We start from the raw sequence: 18552 nt of genomic DNA, 5'->3' as shown, positions 1-18552 counted from the left end.
TTCATTGGCTTCCCGTCAACAAGAGAATCACCTTCCGCCTCCTCACCCACGCACACAAAGCCCTACACGATCAAGGCCCGAGCTACCTCAACACCCGAATCAACTTCCACGCTCCCAAACGTCACCTCCGCTCAGCCATCCGCGCTCTCGCCACCGTCCCACGCATCCGCAGAGCGACAACAGGAGGAAGGTCCTTCTCCTACCTGGCCGCCAAGACCTGGAACTCCCTCCCAGCCGACCTGCGCCTGACCCAAGACCACCTCTCCTTCAGGAAGAAGCTCAAGACCTGGCTGTTCGAGCAGTAACGGCACCCCCCCCCCCCCCCCCCCCCCCAAGCGCCTTGAGACCCTACGGGTAAGTAGTGCGCTCTATAAATGTCACTGATTGATTGATTGATTGAGGTTTTCAGTCAAATAGAGCAGTAAGTGCAGAGAAATGCTCACTCTCTAAAAATGGCATTTATAAAATAGTAAAGTTAAATCCAACCTCACCAGTAAATAGGATTTATCAATGAATAAATACAGCTTCTCCTCTCTGATATGGAATTACCCCCCAAAAAGTATAAGGGAATACCCAATCTTAACCTATGAGAGGGGCAGACCTCACAGTAGTGAAAAATGTAATAGACTGTTTGTTACTACCAGGACATGCAAACTACCACAGTACATGTCTTACCTTTTACTTACATAGCATGTTGCCCCTAGGACTACCTAGGGCCTACCTTAGGGGTTAATTATATGTAATAAAATTGGAGTTTAAGGCTTGGCAAGTAGTTTTCAATGGCAAGTCGAAGTGGCAGTACACTGCAGCACAGGCACTGCAGTAGCAGGCTTGAGACAGGTGTGAAATGCTACTTCTTTGGGCGGCACAATCAGTCCCTGGGTATATGGTATACCACTTTACAAGGGGCTTTCAAGTAAATTAATTCTGTCAGTCAGGTATACTCCAATTACACACATGATTCGGGAAGAAGCACGTGCACTTCAGCACTGATTAGTAGCGATAAAGTGATCAGAGTCCTAAGGCCAACAAAAAGATACAGCAAAATGCGGAGGTGAAAAGCAATAAGGTGGGGTTGAGACCACCTTAAGAATGCAAGGTCTAACAAAAACGAACTAAGGATAACATGAGTAAAACATCAGGTTTCTCTACGGCATTTGGTGAGACAAGTTTGCCTTCTTTTATCTTCCATAAATGCAATCTTTCCCTGACCCCTTTATTATATAGCTCTTCACGGAAAAAAGATAAAGCACTTACAAAGGAGCCTCAAATACTCAAAGATGGTAGACTTCTGTAATATGGGCCATAGACTAAAAGCAGCACGAAAACAGAGTGCAATAGGGTCCGAAAAACTTGAGTGCCACATGAGAGTATGCATGAAAGCCTATCCTTTTCCAAACTAGAGATATACTCATGCAATTTTTGTTTTTAGGAGAGAATGTGCCTGCTGAAAAAAACATTATTTTTAAAAAGTGCATTGCAGAATATCAGGAATTTGCTGTGGGACACCTTGAAAACTTTCATACAGATTATTTGCACAAAACTTACAGTCAGTTGTTGTGGCCGAGTGGTTAAGGCGATGGACTAGAAATCCATTGGGGTCTCCACGCGCAGGTTCGAATCCTGCCAACAACGAGAATTTTTTTTAACATCGGTTACAATTTCAGAAGTTAACCTTTAGTATTTCTTGCATGTCAGTTTTATAAATAGGTGGCTTATTTTGGTGTCACTATTGCCCTTTCACATATTTATTATCGCTACCGCTTTAATATCTTTGCTATAACTCTCGTCCTACATTAGCGCTGGTGCAAACGCTTCAAATTATTATACCCTGGCTCTCTCAGTCATACCTGTGCATGCACTTGAAACTTACTTTACCAATAAAAGAAGCAAACAGAAAAATAAAATAAAAGTGCTTGCTGGATTAGGCAAACACACTTCATAAAACTGCATTTTCTTTTCTATTCTCCCCGTGTTACAAGCTTAACTGCTCCCTGTGTAATTTCTCTTAGCCTGCTGTCCCAGGAAGTGAATTTTATCTACAGGCTCTTTCTGTGTTTTTTTCCCAGTCTTTCTTTCCCTTTTCTGAGATTTGTAACTGTTCCTTTACGTGCTCTATTTAGACGCCATTAATCTCACTTGAGCTCCTTGTACCTGCTGCTGTTTTCTCCACACCTCATACTGCCTTTTCCCTCTTTCTCTCTTTCTCTGAGGTTGGTGGCTACTTTCCAAAGATTCTGATGCCCCAATGTTCCTTCATCTTGTTGTCAGGCGTGAAATGGAAAAGCAACCAAATTAACAAGCATTTACCACTCACACATGGCAGAAGTTTATACTTTAATTCAATGAGCTAAGAAAAGCGTGTTGTGGGGCCCCTACGAGCCATGGTGCTTGCTTCATCATAATTAGGCACGCACTCATTAGCCACAGCTCTGATCATGGGTCACTGAGGTCAGTTTCAATAATTCCTCAAAAACCTAACCATGCAGTCCCCCTAACTGTGTAGTTATCTTGCTTTACTGCTGTTTGTGTAATTAGCTGTGAGGAGCTCACGGCAGCATCCTCCCTATAAAAGTGTAGATGGACCTCTCCTTAACTCTTTCTTGCTTCACATACAGATGGCTTGAGGAGGTACAGGGGAGATGCAGGTCTAATAGACAGAATAGAAGATCTGCGCCAGGTGTGTTTCTCTGCATTGGTGTCCCATCACAGGCCCACAAGTGTATGTGTGATCTTTGACTTCTGGCAGTTCACAAGCAGGCGGCCAGGAAACGGTTTCAGCCTATCAACCACTGAGGAGACAAAGCCTTTGTATAAGGAATGAGGAAGCAATGAACACATTCAGCCTATCACAGGAGTAGCCCTGAGTGTTCCGAATTATAAATTCTCCATGTCACTATATGTTATTGAGCCCAAGTAGCTCGCCGTGATCGTATAGTGGTTAGTACTCTGCGTTGTGGCCGCAGCAACCTCGGTTCGAATCCGAGTCACGGCATTGTGGTTGGCAATGTCATGGCAGTTGGGTTTTTCTTTTACAGAATTACCAAATGTACCAGTTGTTTTTGTAAAATGTCTATTAAAACAGATCCTTTTAAATATTTAAACAATCTAACGACAAATTATTTAAACACACATTATTATAAGATGTAGCTATATTGTACCTACTGACATAAATTAATCAATCAATCAATCAATCAATCATGCCATTTGTATAGCGCACTACTCACCCGGGAGGGTCTCAAGGCGCTTGGGGGGAGGGGTATGCTACTGCTCGAACAGCCAGGTCTTGAGTTGTTTCCTGAAGGCGAGATGGTCCTGGGTCAGCCGAAGGTGGATGGGGAGGGAGTTCCAAGTCTTGGCAGCCAGGTAAGAGAAGGATCTTCCTCCGGCGGTGGCTCTTCGGATGCGTGGTACGGCTGCGAGGGCGAGGCTGGTGGACCGTAGCTGGCGGGTGGGCGTGTAGAAGGTCAGGTGGTCGTTGAGGTACTTGGGGCCCAGGTCGTGGAGAGACTTGTGTGTGTTGGTGAGGAGCCGGAACGTGATCCTCTTGTCGACGGGGAGCCAGTGCAGGTTCCTCAGGTGGCTGGAGATGTGGCTGCGTCGGGGAACATCCAGGATGAGTCAGGCGGAGGCGTTCTAGATGCGCTGGAGTCTTTTCTGTAGCTTGGCTGTGGTTCCGGCGTAGAGGGCGTTTCCTTAGTCCAGTCGGCTAAATTATCGTTCTTGAACCTATTTGCGGTGGGGGGGAACGGAGCTCTCACCCATGCCAATCAGAATGCAGATGAATTCAGTTGCAGTTGAGTGACCTGTGTTGTGGCTGTCTAGATGGAATGCACAAATGTAGCTGTCTCGCAACCCAATCCAGACGTCAATTGGAGACAGGTTTTCAGGCAAATAGAGCAGTAAGTGCAGAGAAATGCTCACTCTCTAAAAATGACATTTATAAAATAGTAAAGTTAAATCCAACCTTACCAGTAAATAGGATTTATCAATAAATAAATAAAGCTTCTCCTCTCTGATATGGAATTACCCCCCAAAAAGTATAAGGGAATACCCAATGTTAACCTATGAGAGGGGCAGACCTCACAGTAGTGAAAAATATAATAGACTCTTTGGTACTACCAGGACATGCAAACTACCACAGTACATGTCTTACCTTTTACTTACATAGCATGATGCCCCTAGGACTACCTAGGGCCTACCTTAGGGGTTAATTATATGTAATAAAATTGGATTTTAAGGCTTGGCAAGTAGTTTTAAATGGCAAGTCGAAGTGGCAGTACACTGCAGCACAGGCACTGCAGTAGCAGGCTTGACACAGTTTGAAATGCTACTTCTTTGGGCGGCACAATCAGTCCCTGGGTATATGGTATACCACTTTACAAGGGGCTTTCAAGTAAATTAAATCTGTCAGTCAGGTATACTCCAATTACACACATGATTCGGGAAGAAGCACGTGCACTTCAACACTGATTAGTAGGGATAAAGTGATCAGAGTCCTAAGGCCAACAAAAAGATACAGCAAAATGCGGAGGTGAAAAGCAATAAGGTGGGGTTGAGACCACCTTAAGAATGCAAGGTCTAACAAAAACGAACTAAGGATAACATGAGTAAAACATCAGGTTTCTCTACGCAATTGGGTGAGACAAGTTTGCCTTCTTTTATCTTCCATAAATGCAATCTTTCCCGGATCCCTTCAATATATAGCTCTTCAAGGAAAAAAGATAAAGCACTTACAAAGGAGCCTCAAATACTCAAAGATGGTAGACTTCTGTAATATGGGCCATAAACTAAAAGCAGCGCGAAAACAGAGTGCAATAGGGTCCCAAAAACTTGAGTGCCACATGAGAGTATGCATGAAAGCCTATCCTTTTCCAAACTAGAGATATACTCATGCAATTTTTGTTTTTAGGAGAGAATGTGCCTGCTGAAAAAAACATTATTTTTAAAAAGTGAATTGCAGAATATCAGGAATTTGCTGTGGGACACCTTGAAAACTTTCATACAGATTATTTTCACAAAAAGTCAGTTGTTGTGGCCGAGTGGTTAAGGCGATGGACTAGAAATCCATTGGGGTCTCCCCGCGCAGGTTCGAATCCTGCCAACAACAAGAATTTTTTTTTAACATCGGCTACAATTTCAGAAGTTAACCTTTAGTATTTCTTCCATGTCAGTTTTATAAATAGGTGGCTTATTTTGGTGTCACTATTGCCCTTTCACATATTTATTATCGCTACCGCTTTCATATCTTTGCTATAACTCTCGTCCTACATTAGCGCTGGTGCAAACGCTTCAAATTATTATACCCTGGTTCTCTCAGTCATACCTGTTCATGCACTTGAAACTTACTTTACCAATAAAAGAAGCAAACAGAAAAATAAAATAAAAGTGCTTGCTGGATTAGGCAAACACACTTCATAAAACTGCATTTTCTTTTCTATTCTCCCCGTGTTACAAGCTTAACTGCTCCCTGTGTAATTTCTCTTAGCCTGCTGTCCCAGGAAGAGAATTTTATCTACAGGCTCATTCTGTGTTTTTTTCCTAGTCTTTCTTTCCCTTTTCTGAGATTTGTAACTGTTCCTTTACGTGCTCTATTTAGGCGCCATTAATCTCATTTGAGCTCCTTGTACCTGCTGCTGTTTTCTCCACACCTCATACTTCCTTTTCCCTCTTTCTCTCTTTCTCTGAGGTTGGTGGCTACTTTCCAAAGATTCTGATGCCCCAATGTTCCTTCATCTTGTTGTCAGACGTGAATTGGAAAAGCAACCAAATTAACAAGCATTTACCACTCACACATGGCAGAAGTTTATAATTTAATTCAATGAGCTAAGAAAAGCGTGTTGTGGGGCCCCTACAAGCCATGGTGCTTGCTTCATCATAATTAGGCATGCAGTCATTAGCCACAGCTCTGATCATGGGTCACTGAGGTCAGTTTCAATAATTCCTCAAAAACCTAACCATGCAGTCCCCCCTAACTGTGTAGTTATCTTGCTTTACTGCTGTTTGTGTGATTAGCTGGGAGGAGCTCACGGCAGCATCCTCCCTATAAAAGTGTAGATGGACCTCTCCTTAACTCTTTCTTGCTTCACATACAGATGGCTTGAGGAGGTACAGGGGAGATGCAGGTCTAATAGACAGAATAGAAGATCTGCGCCAGGTGTGTTTCTCTGCATTGGTGTCCCATCACAGGCCCACAAGTGTATGTGTGATCTTTGACTTCTGGAAGTTCACAAGCAGGCGGCCAGGAAACGGTTTCAGCCTATCAACCACTGAGGAGACAAAGCCTTTGTATAAGGAATGAGGAAGCAATGAACACATTCAGCCTATCACAGGAGTAGCCCTGAGTGTTCCGAATTATAAATTCTCCATGTCACTATATGTTATTGAGCCCAAGTAGCTCGCCGTGATCGTATAGTGGTTAGCACTCTGCGTTGTGGCCGCAGCAAACTCGGTTCGAATCCGAGTCACGGCATTGTGGTTGGCAATGTCATGGCAGTTGGGTTTTTCTTTTACAGAATTACCAAATGTACCAGTTGTTTTTGTAAAATGTCTATTAAAACAGATCCTTATAAATATTTAAACGATCTAACGACAAATTATTTAAACACACATGATTATAAGATGTAGCTATATTGTACCTACTGACATAAATTAATCAATCAATCAATCAATCAATCATGCCATTTGTATAGCGCACTACTCACCCGGGAGGGTCTCAAGGTGCTTGGGGGGAGGGGTCTGCTACTGCTCGAACAGCCAGGTCTTGAGTTGTTTCCTGAAGGCGAGATGGTCCTGGGTCAGCCGAAGGTGGATGGGGAGGGAGTTCCAAGTCTTGGCAGCCAGGTAAGAGAAGGATCTTCCTCCGGCGGTGGCTCTTCGGATGCGTGGTACGGCTGCGAGGGCGAGGCTGGTGGACCGTAGCTGGCGGGTGGGCGTGTAGAAGGTCAGGCGGTCGTTGAGGTACTTGGGGCACAGGTCGTGGAGAGACTTGTGTGTGTTGGTGAGGAGCCGGAACGTGATCCTCTTGTCGACGGGGAGCCAGTGCAGGTTCCTCAGGTGGCTGGAGATGTGGCTGCGTCAGGGGACATCCAGGATGAGTCGGGCGGAGGCGTTCTGGATGCGCTGGAGTCTTTTCTGTAGCTTGGCTGTGGTTCCGGCGTAGAGGGCGTTTCCTTAGTCCAGTCGGCTAAATTATCGTTCTTGAACCTATTTGCGGTGGGGGGAACGGAGCTCTCCCCCATGCCAATCAGAATGCAGATGAATTCAGTTGCAGTTGAGTGACCTGTGTTGTGGCTGTCTAGATGGAATGCACAAATGTAGCTGTCTCGCAACTCAATCCAGACGTCAATTGGAGACAGGTTTTCAGGCAAATAGAGCAGTAAGTGCAGAGAAATGCTCACTCTCTAGAAAATGACATTCATAAAATAGTAAAGTTAAATCCAACCTTACCAGTAAATAGGATTTATCAATAAATAAATAAAGCTTCTCCTCTCTGATATGGAATTACCCCCCAAAAAGTATAAGGGAATACCCAATGTTAACCTATGAGAGGGGCAGACCTCACAGTAGTGAAAAATGTAATAGACTGTTTGGTACTACCAGGACATGCAAACTACCACAGTACATGTCTTACCTTTTACTTACATAGCATGATGCCCCTAGGACTACCTAGGGCCTACCTTAGGGGTTAATTATATGTAATAAAATTGGAGTTTAAGGCTTGGCAAGTAGTTTTAAATGGCAAGTCGAAGTGGCAGTACACTGCAGCACAGGCACTGCAGTAGCAGGCTTGAGACAGTTTGAAATGCTACTTCTTTGGGCGGCATAATCAGTCCCTGGGTATATGGTATACCACTTTACAAGGGGATTTCAAGTAAATTAAATCTGTCAGTCAGGTATACTCCAATTACACACATGATTAGGGAAGATGCACGTGCACTTCAGCACTGATTAGTAGCGATAAAGTGATCAGTGTCCTAAGGCCAACAAAAAGATACAGAAAAATGCGGAGGTGAAAAGCAATAAGGTGGGGTTGAGACCACCTTAAGAATGCAAGGTCTAACAAAAACGAACTAAGGATAACATGAGTAAAACATCAGGTTTCTCTACGCAATTTGGTGAGACAAGTTTGCCTTCTTTTATCTTCCATAAATGCAATCTTTCCCGGATCCCTTCAATATATAGCTCTTCAAGGAAAAAAGATAAAGCACTTACAAAGGAGCCTCAAATACTCAAAGATGGTAGACTTCTGTAATATGGGCCATAAACTAAAAGCAGCGTGAAAACAGAGTGCAATAGGGTCCCAAAAACTTGTGTGCCACATGAGAGTATGCATGAAAGCCTATCGTTTTCCAAACTAGAGATATACTCATGCAATTTTTGTTTTTAGGAGAGAATGTGCCTGCTGAAAAAAACATTATTTTTAAAAAGTGAATTGCAGAATATCAGGAATTTGCTGTGGGACACCTTGAAAACTTTCATACAGATTATTTGCACAAAACTTACAGTCAGTTGTTGTGGCCGAGTGGTTAAGGCGATGGACTAGAAATCCATTGGTGTCTCCCCGCGCAGGTTCGAATCCTGCCAACAATGAGAATTTTTTTTAACATCGGCTACAATTTCAGAAGTTAACCTTTAGTATTTCTTCCATGTCAGTTTTATAAATACGTGGCTTATTTTGGTGTCACTATTGCCCTTTCACATATTTATTATCGCTACCGCTTTCATATCTTTGCTATAACTCTCGTCCTACATTAGCGCTGGTGCAAACGCTTCAAATTATTATACCCTGGCTCTCTCAGTCATACCTGTTCATGCACTTGAAACTTACTTTACCAATAAAAGAAGCAAACAGAAAAATAAAATAAAAGTGCTTGCTGGATTAGGCAAACACACTTCATAAAATTGCATTTTCTTTTCTATTCTCCCCGTGTTACAAGCTTAACTGCTCCCTGTGTAATTTCTCTTAGCCTGCTGTCCCAGGAAGAGAATTTTATCTACAGGCTCTTTCCGTGTTTTTTTCCTAGTCTTTCTTTCCCTTTTCTGAGATTTGTAACTGTTCCTTTACGTGCTCTATTTAGGCGCCATTAATCTCATTTGAGCTCCTTGTACCTGCTGCTGTTTTCTCCACACCTCATACTTCCTTTTCCCTCTTTCTCTCTTTCTCTGAGGTTGGTGGCTACTTTCCAAAGATTCTGATGCCCCAATGCTCCTTCATCTTGTTGTCAGACGTGAATTGGAAAAGCAACCAAATTAACAAGCATTTACCACTCACACATGGCAGAAGTTTATAATTTAATTCAATGAGCTAAGAAAAGCGTGTTGTGGGGCCCCTACGAGCCATGGTGCTTGCTTCATCATAATTAGGCACGCAGTCATTAGCCACAGCTCTGATCATGGGTCACTGAAGTCAGTTTCAATAATTCCTCAAAAACCTAACCATGCAGTCCCCCCTAACTGTGTAGTTATCTTGCTTTACTGCTGTTTGTGTGATTAGCTGGGAGGAGCTCACGGCAGCATCCTCCCTATAAAAGAGTAGATGGACCTCTCCTTAACTCTTTCTTGCTTCACGTAGAGATGGCTTGAGGAGGTACAGGGGAGATGCAGGTCTAATAGACAGAATAGAAGATCTGCGGCAGGTGTGTTTCTCTGCATTGGTGTCCCATCACAGGCCCACATGTGTATGTGTGATCTTTGACTACTGGCAGTACACAAGCAGGCGGCCAGGAAACGGTTTCAGCCTATCAACCACTGAGGAGACAAAGCATTTGTATAAGGAATGAGGAAGCAATGAACACATTCAGCCTATCACAGGAGTAGCCCTGAGTGTTCCGAATTATAAATTCTCCATGTCACTGTATGTTATTGAGCCCAAGTAGCTCGCCGTGATTGTATAGTGGTTAGTACTCTGCGTTGTGGCCGCAGCAACCTCGGTTCAAATCAGAGTCACGGCATTGTGGTTGGCAATGTCACGGCAGTTGGGTTTTTCTTTTACAGAACTACTAAATGTACAAGTTGTTTTTGTAAAATGTCTATTAAAACAGATCCTTTTAAATATTTAAACGATCTAACGACAAATTATTTAAACGCACATGATTATAAGATGTAGCTATATTGTACCTACTGACATAAATTATCGTTCTTGAACATATTAGTGGTGGGGGGAACGGAGCTCTCCCCCATGCCAATCAGAAAGCAGATGAATTCAGTTGCAGCTGAGTGACCTGTGTTGTGGCTGTCTAGATGGAATGCACAAATGTAGCTGTCTCGCAGCCCAATCCAGACGTCAATTGGAGACAGGTTTTCAGGCAAATAGAGCAGTAAGTGCAGAGAAATGCTCACTCTCTAAAAATATCATTTATAAAATAGTAAAGTTAAATCCAACCTCACCAGTAAATAGGATTCATCAATAAATAAATAAAGCTTCTCCTCTCTGATATGGAATTACCCCCAAAAAGTATAAGGGAATACCCAATGTTAACCTATGAGAGGGGCAGACCTCACAGTAGTGAAAAATGTAATAGACTGTTTGGTACTACCAGGACATGCAAACTACCACAGTACATGTCTTACCTTTTACTTACATAGCATGATGCCCCTAGGACTACCTAGGGCCTACCTTAGGGGTTAATTATATGTAATAAAATTGGAGTTTAAGGCTTGGCAAGTAGTTTTAAATGGCAAGTCGAAGTGGCAGTACACTGCAGCACAGGCACTGCAGTAGCAGGCTTGAGACAGGTTTGAAATGCTACTTCTTTGGGCTGCACAATCAGTCCCTGGGTATATGGTATACCACTTTATAAGGGGCTTTCAAGTAAATTAAATCTGTCAGTCAGGTATACTCCAATTACACACATGATTAGGGAAGAAGCACGTGCACTTCAGCACTGATTAGTAGCGATAAATTGATCAGAGTCCTAAGGCCAACAAAAAGATACAGCAAAATGCGGAGGTGAAAAGCAAAAAGGTAGGGTTGAGACCACCTTAAGAATGCAAGGTCTAACAATATCGAACTAAGGATAACATGAGTAAAACATCAGGTTTCTCTACGGCATTTGGTGAGACAAGTTTGCCTTCTTTTATCTTCCATAAATGCAATCTTTCCCGAATCCCTTTATTATATAGCTCTTCAAGGAAAAAAGATAAAGCACTTACAAAGGAGCCTCAAATACTCAAAGATGGTAGACTTCTGTAATATGGGCCATAAACTAAAAGCAGCACGAAAACAGAGTGCAATAGGGTCCCAAAAACTTGAGTGCCAGATGAGAGTATGCATGAAAGCCTATCCTTTTCCAAACTAGAGATATACTCATGCAATTTTTGTTTTTAGGAGAGAATGTGCCTGCTGAAAAAAACATTATTTTTAAAAAGTGCATTGCAGAATATCAGGAATTTGCTGTGGAACACCTTGAAAACTTGCATACAGATTATTTGCACAAAGCTTACAGTCAGTTGTTGTGGCCGAGTGGTTAAGGCGATGGACTAGAAATCCATTGGTGTCTCCCCGCGCAGGTTCGAATCCTGCCAGCAACGAGAATCTTTTTAACATCGGCTACAATTTCAGAAATTAACCTTTAGTATTTCTTCCATGTCAGTTTTATAAATAGGTGGCTTATTTTGGTGTCACTATTGCCCTTTCACATATTTATTATCGCTACCCCTTTCATATCTTTGCTATAACTCTCGTCCTACATTAGCGCTGGTACAAACGCTTCAAATTATTATACCCTGGCTCTCTCAGTCATACCTGTGCATGCACTTGAAACTTACTTTACCAATAAAAGAAGCAAATAGAAAAATAAAACAAAAGTGCTTGCTGGATTAGGCAAACACACTTCATAAAACTGCATTTTCTTTTCTATTCTCCCCGTGTTACAAGCTTAACTGCTCCCTGTGTAATTTCTCTTAGCCTGCTGTCCCAGGAAGAGAATTTTATCTACAGGCTCTTTCTGTGTTTTTTTCCTAGTCTTTCTTTCCCTTTTCTTAGATTTGTAACTGTTCCTTTACGTGCTCTATTTAGGCGCCATTAATCTCATTTGAGCGCCTTGTACCTGCTGCTGTTTTCTCCACACCTCATACTGCCTTTTCCCTCTTTCTCTCTTTCTCTGAGGTTGGTGGCTACTTTCCAAAGCTTCTGATGCCCCAATGTTCCTTCATCTTGTTGTCAGACATGAACTGGAAAAAGCAACCAAATTAACAAGTCTTTACCACTCACACATGGCAGACGTTTATACTTTAATTCAATGAGCTAAGAAAAGCGTGTTGTGGGGCCCCTACGAGCCATGGTGCTTGCTTCATCATAATTAGGCACGCAGTCATTAGCCACAGCTCTGATCATGGGTCACTGAGGTCAGTTTCAATAATTCCTCAAAAACCTAACCATGCAGTCCCCCCTAACTGTGTAGTTATCTTGCTTTACTGCTGTTTGTGTGATTAGCTGGGAGGAGCTCACGGCAGCATCCTCCCTATAAAAGTGTAGATGGACCGCTCCTTAACTCTTTCTTGCTTCACATACAGATGGCTTGAGGAGGTAAAGGGGAGATGCAGGTCTAATAGACAGAAAAGAAGATCTGCGCCAGGTGTGTTTCTCTGCATTGGTGTCCCATCACAGGCCCACAAGTGTATGTGTGATCTTTGACTACTGGCAGTTCACAAGCAGGCGGTGTCAGGACTCAATCTGTGGGCCCTGTCATTACCTATCCAACTGCGCTGTTGAGTGAATCAAGAGGTACTACAAACACTTGGGTTGACAAGGTGCGATCTTGGAGACGTAAGATGGCCGCCGTTGTTGCCAGCGTGGAAGACAGCAGACGTTCTAGTCTCTCAGACCCCAGCTGCTGAGACTTCTATGTGGAGCGCGAGCGTCATGAAAAACGCGCACTTCACTGAAGACCCTAGCTGAGGAGGTTCGTTTTCCTGAAGCGACGAAGATTCTAGTAATAAGCATTTCCCAGTTTGAGAAGTCGAGTACCTGAGCGAATCATTTTGTGGAAGACGTCGGACTCAGACTCGGTGCAGAAAGTCAAGCGCGAGTCTCTGAGGGCATTGTGAGCGTCAGAATAAAAAGACTGAGAAATACCGTTGACAGCCGCCAAGACGCTGAGAAGCGGCCGCCAGTCAAATCCTGTCGGAGATTCAAGTCCTAAGGGAACAAGACCGGGCGAGAAGCGCCTACAGCGCCAGTCACTGAAAACACAAGCTAAGTGAACATCTACCTATCGCCTGTGAAAATTAAAATATATATATATATATATATATTACCTACTGGCGGTCGCCAGTAGGTATATATAGTTAGGATTTTTTCTCTATGGGATTTTTGAGAATTCTATGTCTAATAACTTTGGCGTTTGTGGACGGAATTGGCTGAAATTTTCAGGAAAATGGAACATTTTGTTTCTGAGCAGCCCCTGACAATTTGGGGGGGTTTCATCAAGGGGGGGCCGAGAAAAAAGGGGGGTCCCAAAACGTGTTTTTCCCATGTTAATTTCCATAGAGCGGTTGGCCTCACTTTTAGCTCGAACGGCTGAATGGATTTGCACGAAACTTGGCAAAATTGTAGGGACTCTTAGCCCGATGTGCCTTTGCTAGGTCTCAATATATGTGCTCCAGTGGATTTTGAGTAATTTAGGTTCAAAAAAAGATATATATCTGGGCGGAGCCTAACCACACATCTGATCTGATTGGCTGTCAGCACTTCATCCAAGAAGTGTTGGCAGCCATCTTGGGACCAATATACATGATAGCACCTCATTAAAAAGCATTGTAGTTAATAGAGGGTTTTAGGACTTTGGTTACATTATAAATCATTTGTTGATGGTACCATACTCGTTTTAGGAATTGTGGTGGGTTCTAAGGTGATTTTACCATGTGAAAAAACCTTCTGCTGTGATATCATGAATATTGTTTGAAAGAAAACTAATATCTCATGATTTTCCCACAGTGGTTTGGAAGGGGATCTATAAGCTAAACTGAAAGCATATTTTCTGTAAATTCACATTATCTTTCTCAGTCATGTGAAAATGAAGTCTGACATTCTCAGTAAAACATGTACATCCAACAAGGACAGAGACTGTCAGTTGATTCCTTTGTGTTCTACTGCAGCCTCCTAGAGTGTTCTAAAGAACAACTAGAGCGCTAACAGTCCTACTTATTACAAAGGTATGGCACACCTGAAGCCATCTTGATTGGAATAAAGTGGTAACTCTTAAAACATTTAATTTAAAAAGAAACAACATGAGGGGGTATATTTTGCCATAGAAAGTATGATTAGTGCTGCAGAATGAAAAATTAGGGCACATTTTGAGTGACTTCTCAAATCCTTTTCTATTTCATTAAAACATTCTGACATGCAGTCTCCCAAAATGGCCACCAGAGACAAAAGAGCCCAAATGTAGCCCAAATATCACCCAGATGTAGCCCAAGTATAGCCCAATGACAGAATGTCCCAGAGTGTTCTAAAGAACAACTAGAGCGCTAACAGTCCTACTTATTACAAAGGTATGGCACACCTGAAGCCATCTTGATTGGAATAAAGTGGTAACTCTTAAAACATTTAATTTAAAAAGAAACAACATGAGGGGGTATATTTTGCCATAGAAAGTATGATTAGTGCTGCAGAATGAAAAATTAGGGCACATTTTGAGTGACTTCTCAAATCCTTTTCTATTTCATTAAAACATTCTGACATGCAGTCTCCCAAAATGGCCACCAGAGACAAAAGAGCCCAAATGTAGCCCAAATATCACCCAGATGTAGCCCAAGTATAGCCCAATGACAGAATGTCCCAGAGTGTTCTAAAGAACAACTAGAGCGCTAACAGTCCTACTTATTACAAAGGTATGGCACACCTGAAGCCATCTTGATTGGAATAAAGTGGTAACTCTTAAAACATTTAATTTAAAAAGAAACAACATGAGGGGGTATATTTTGCCATAGAAAGTATGATTAGTGCTGCAGAATGAAAAATTAGGGCACATTTTGAGTGACTTCTCAAATCCTTTTCTATTTCATTAAAACATTCTGACATGCAGTCTCCCAAAATGGCCACCAGAGACAAAAGAGCCCAAATGTAGCCCAAATATCACCCAGATGTAGCCCAAGTATAGCCCAATGACAGAATGTCCCAGAGTGTTCTAAAGAACAACTAGAGCGCTAACAGTCCTACTTATTACAAAGGTATAGCACACCTGGAGCCATCGTGATGGGAATAAAGTGGTAACTCTTAAAACATTTAATTTAAAAAGGAACAAAATGAGGGGGTATATTTTGACATATGAATTATGATTAGTGCTGCAGAAAGAAAAATTAGGGCACATTTTGAGTGACTTCTCAAACCCTCTTCAATTTCATTAAAAAAATTCTGACATGCAGACTGAAACATGCACTTTGAATACCAGCAGCAGACGTCCCTGGTGAGCAGTAGCTTTACTACAGTGATCTAATGTGCAACTAGAGTGCTAACATTCAGAATTTATGGCAAATGTGTGACACATCTGAATGCCTTCTTGATGGAACCAAAGTAAACAAGCATTGAAAATGCAATAGATCTCGCCCTCGTTTAAGTTAAAGCCATTCTGTTTGTAATGAGGTGGCTTTTTAGCTTTGCTTTTATTAGTGTTTTTTCAACTTTCATGTAAATAACATGCATCTGTATGCATATAAGTATATGTATGCATGCATTTATGTTTGTATTTATATAGATATACAGATGATATATGTTTATATATGTATGTATATATATATATTCACTGAAAAAACCATAGGTTATAGACCATATATAGTTAGGAATTAGCATTTACAAAACCTTGAAAATTCACTGAAAAAACCATAGGTTATAGACCATATATAGTTAGGAATTAGCATTTACAAAACCTTGAAAATTCACTGAAAAAACCATAGGTTATAGACCATATATAGTTAGGAATTCTCATTTACAAAACCTTATTTTACTCACACAAAACCATTGAAATTCCATATTTAGTTAGTTGCACTAACTATATATCGCGCACCCGCAATCCACTGCTGATGATGTCACATATTACATCATTCATGACATGGTCAGTGACATCACTGATGACATCACTGATGACATCTCAAATGACATCACTGATGACATCACTGATGACAACATCCAGTGACTGTATGTTTCTGTAAAGTTAAAATATGTCTTACATATTGAAGAATGAGTGGATGTATAAGCGTCTGGATGAAGGATTTAGTAGGTGCATGACTGACTGTATGAGTGAGTGATTAAATGTGTCTCACTGAGTGCATGGGTTAGTGACTAAACTGTCTTAATTTGTGCATCATTATGTCTGTTGTTCTGTAAACTGTTGCATGTGTTGATAAGTAGCTATATGAGTAACTATATGGGTTATTGATTGGTTGCCCAAGTATTTGTATGGGAGACTGAGTGTGTGTGTGGGTGGCTGGGAGGTGTATGACTCTGTGCATAGATGTGCGAGCAGTTGATTCACTAGATGTATGGTTTCAAAAGTGCATGTGGAAACAGCTGTATGGGCGGTTGACTGTGTGCATGAGTGTATTGGTGAGTGAATGGATATCTCAGTGCTACATGTCAAAGTAAGTACATATGTAAAACACAGTACATGTGAGAGTTGACATATATAAATAACTGTGCATAAGAGCCAGTGAATGTGTGAGTGGCTGTATGGATCATTGTGAACTTGTATCAGGGATTGTATAAGAGAGTAAATATGTGTTAGTATATGTTTGAATAAGTAAAGTTTGTATAACTGTATAGTTGAGGAAATGGAGGTGTGATTGATTCTTTGCATGACTGACTAGGTGTGTGAGTAACTCCATGGATGAGTGACAGTCTGTGAGTGTCTGTTTACACTGATTGTATCTAAGGTTATATTAGAGTCTGAAGAGGTTCATCGTATTATCACATGAATGATATCATCAGTGATGTGATCAGTAATGTCAAATAAGATGTCATCAGTGATGTCATCAGTGATGTCATTTGAGATGTCATCAGTGATGTCATTTGAGATGTCATCAGTGATGTCATCAGTGATGTCACTGACCATGTCATGAATGATTTAATATGTGACATCATCAGCAGTGGATTGCGGGTGCGCGATATATAGTTAGTGCAACTAACTATATATGGAATTTCAATGGTTTTGTGTGAGTAAAATAAGGTTTTGTAAATGCGAATTCCTAACTATATATGGTCTATAACCTATGGTTTTTTCAGTGAATTTTCAAGGTTTTGTAAATGCTAATTCCTAACTATATATGGTCTATAACCTATGGTTTTTTCAGTGAATATATATATAGACAATACGAGAATTGCAATTCAATTAAGCAACTGTTGTTCTTTTAAAAAATAGAACTTATAAGTAAACGTTTTAAAAGAAAAAGAAAGACAAGATGTAAAATATGTAAATACTTACCTCAACTGCTGAAACAACTCGAGGAGCTCAGTGAGCCTGCAAGGAAAGAAAAGAGAGCAAGAATTAGTCATCAGTCAGAGGCCCTATAAGTAAATAAGGAAAGACCATTCAGACAGAAACCCATATTAACAGAAAGCTCTAATATTAGTGAAGTAAGTGCACCTTTCCCTACCAAAATATAAATAGGTAATATTAAGTAAGAGTCATCAGGAACAAAATTAATCTATGTTTGCTGTTTATTTGTTATAATAGTGACAACTGATAGATGAGCTGAGTTAAATCATTTCATTAAGAAGAGAGGCAAGGTCCAGCAGCACAAGGGTGGGTGAGCAGAAAAAAACACGTACTCAAGAGTAGACAAATGATTAACCGGATGGCAGGAATGTAATGTTGTGCTATTGCTTTTAGGTTCCTCAAAGCTACAAAGCCACCAGAAGGCAGAGACCAGAGGGAACCAGCGCAGGACCATTCTCTTCTCTGTTTGTTATTTTATCCAACACCCCCTTCCCTTAGGGTAATGAAGGGAGGGTTCAGTGACTTGACCCACCGACATTGCTCAGAGGGATTTGGGTTCTAGCATCTCTGCTCCTGTGCAAGACCTTGGTGAGCAACATAAGTTACATAGTCCTGACAGAGTGAAGTGCCCAAGTAGCCTTTGCACCTGAACAGAGATGGCAGAAGGAATTGATGTCCAGTCCTTAGGTACAATCCTAGATGCTATACAGAAGGAATTGGGAGCGGTGAGGGAGGAGAATCGAAGCTTGAGGCAAGAAGTGATTAGTGCTAGGAAAGAAACTGCTGAATTGGCGTTAAGACTACGCCAACCAAGTAGTTTGGAGAGAGAAGCCATGAACCCAGTCTTAGAGACAACTAATAGGTCCACTACTCAGGTAATACATTCTCTCTCTCCGGTCATTCCATTAGCAGCTCCGGAGAGATTTAATGGGGATCCTCAGAAAGCGCAGATATTTTTATCACAGTGCTCATTACATTTTATGTGCCGCCCTTCGATCTTCCTCGACGCGCAGTCTAGAGTGGCTTTCATACTTTCATATCTTAGTGGAGATGCAGCTTCGTGGTCCATGCCCCTAGTCACAAGAGATGACCCCTTGCTACGGAATTTTGAGGATTT

General features: G+C 41.7%; 5 non-coding genes across 5 annotated transcripts; all 5 read left to right on the top strand.

Moving 5' to 3' along the window:
* Positions 1-1553: 1553 nt before the first annotated feature.
* On the top strand, positions 1554-1635 carry TRNAS-AGA (transfer RNA serine (anticodon AGA)). Its single transcript has one exon. It is a non-coding gene; the product is annotated as a tRNA-Ser (tRNA).
* Positions 1636-2923: 1288 nt separating this feature from the next.
* Positions 2924-2995, top strand: TRNAH-GUG (transfer RNA histidin (anticodon GUG)). Its single transcript has one exon. It is a non-coding gene; the product is annotated as a tRNA-His (tRNA).
* Positions 2996-5028: 2033 nt separating this feature from the next.
* TRNAS-AGA (transfer RNA serine (anticodon AGA)) lies at positions 5029-5110 on the top strand. The gene has a single exon. It is a non-coding gene; the product is annotated as a tRNA-Ser (tRNA).
* A 3400-nt stretch (positions 5111-8510) lies between these two features.
* Positions 8511-8592, top strand: TRNAS-AGA (transfer RNA serine (anticodon AGA)). The gene has a single exon. It is a non-coding gene; the product is annotated as a tRNA-Ser (tRNA).
* Positions 8593-11450: 2858 nt separating this feature from the next.
* TRNAS-AGA (transfer RNA serine (anticodon AGA)) lies at positions 11451-11532 on the top strand. The gene has a single exon. It is a non-coding gene; the product is annotated as a tRNA-Ser (tRNA).
* The last annotated feature ends 7020 nt before the right edge of the window (positions 11533-18552 follow it).

This window comes from Lissotriton helveticus, chromosome 12 (assembly GCF_964261635.1).
Source record: "Lissotriton helveticus chromosome 12, aLisHel1.1, whole genome shotgun sequence".
Classification (NCBI taxonomy): domain Eukaryota; kingdom Metazoa; phylum Chordata; class Amphibia; order Caudata; family Salamandridae; genus Lissotriton; species Lissotriton helveticus.
This window is presented reverse-complemented; position numbering and strand designations above follow the sequence as displayed.